This window comes from Octodon degus, unplaced genomic scaffold, assembly GCF_000260255.1.
Source record: "Octodon degus isolate 3935 unplaced genomic scaffold, OctDeg1.0 scaffold00110, whole genome shotgun sequence".
Lineage (NCBI taxonomy): Eukaryota > Metazoa > Chordata > Mammalia > Rodentia > Octodontidae > Octodon > Octodon degus.
In genome coordinates this window covers 684,526-685,154 of record NW_004524686.1, presented here as the reverse complement: position 1 = coordinate 685,154, position 629 = coordinate 684,526, and positions in this window count along the sequence as shown.

Here is a 629-nt window from a genome sequence, read left to right as displayed (position 1 = left end):
GAAGCTCTCTGCTATGCCTTCTGTGAACAGGTTTCTTTTTAATGTCATTTGTGCTATTTCCTGGTTTTTCATTTACTCAAAACAATCTGATGTTATTCTTTCTTGCATCATCTAGCAGCCTCTGGGTTGATTTCTCATGGTCCCTTACTATCCTAAAGAAATCATTCTTTTCATGATTATCAATCACAATCCTGTCTTCTATATCAGAGATTCTGTGCTGGCTTATTCTGCTGTGTACACTTTCTTTCTTTCTTTCTTTCTTTCTTTTCTTTTCTTTTTTCTTTCTTTCTTTTTTTTTATTGGTAGAACCGGGGATTGAACTCAGGTCCTTGCACTTGCCAGGGAAGTGCTTATTCCACTGAGCCATCGCCCCAGCCTCCGTGTATACTTTCAATGGAATGTTTAATTTCCTGAATATCAGTTAGAATCTGTTTCATGGATTCCATTTCTTTCCTATCTTGGGTATTTACGGTTTCCGTCAGGTTCCCGAGATCCTCTATTTTTCAATCTGTATCTGCTCAATGGTCACTAAGCAAGTCCTTCATTATGGTCACATTTCTAAAGTTATCTGAGAAATTACTCCTAAGTTGATCTTTTTTTGGAGCCTCATTTATCTGCCTTGTTACTTC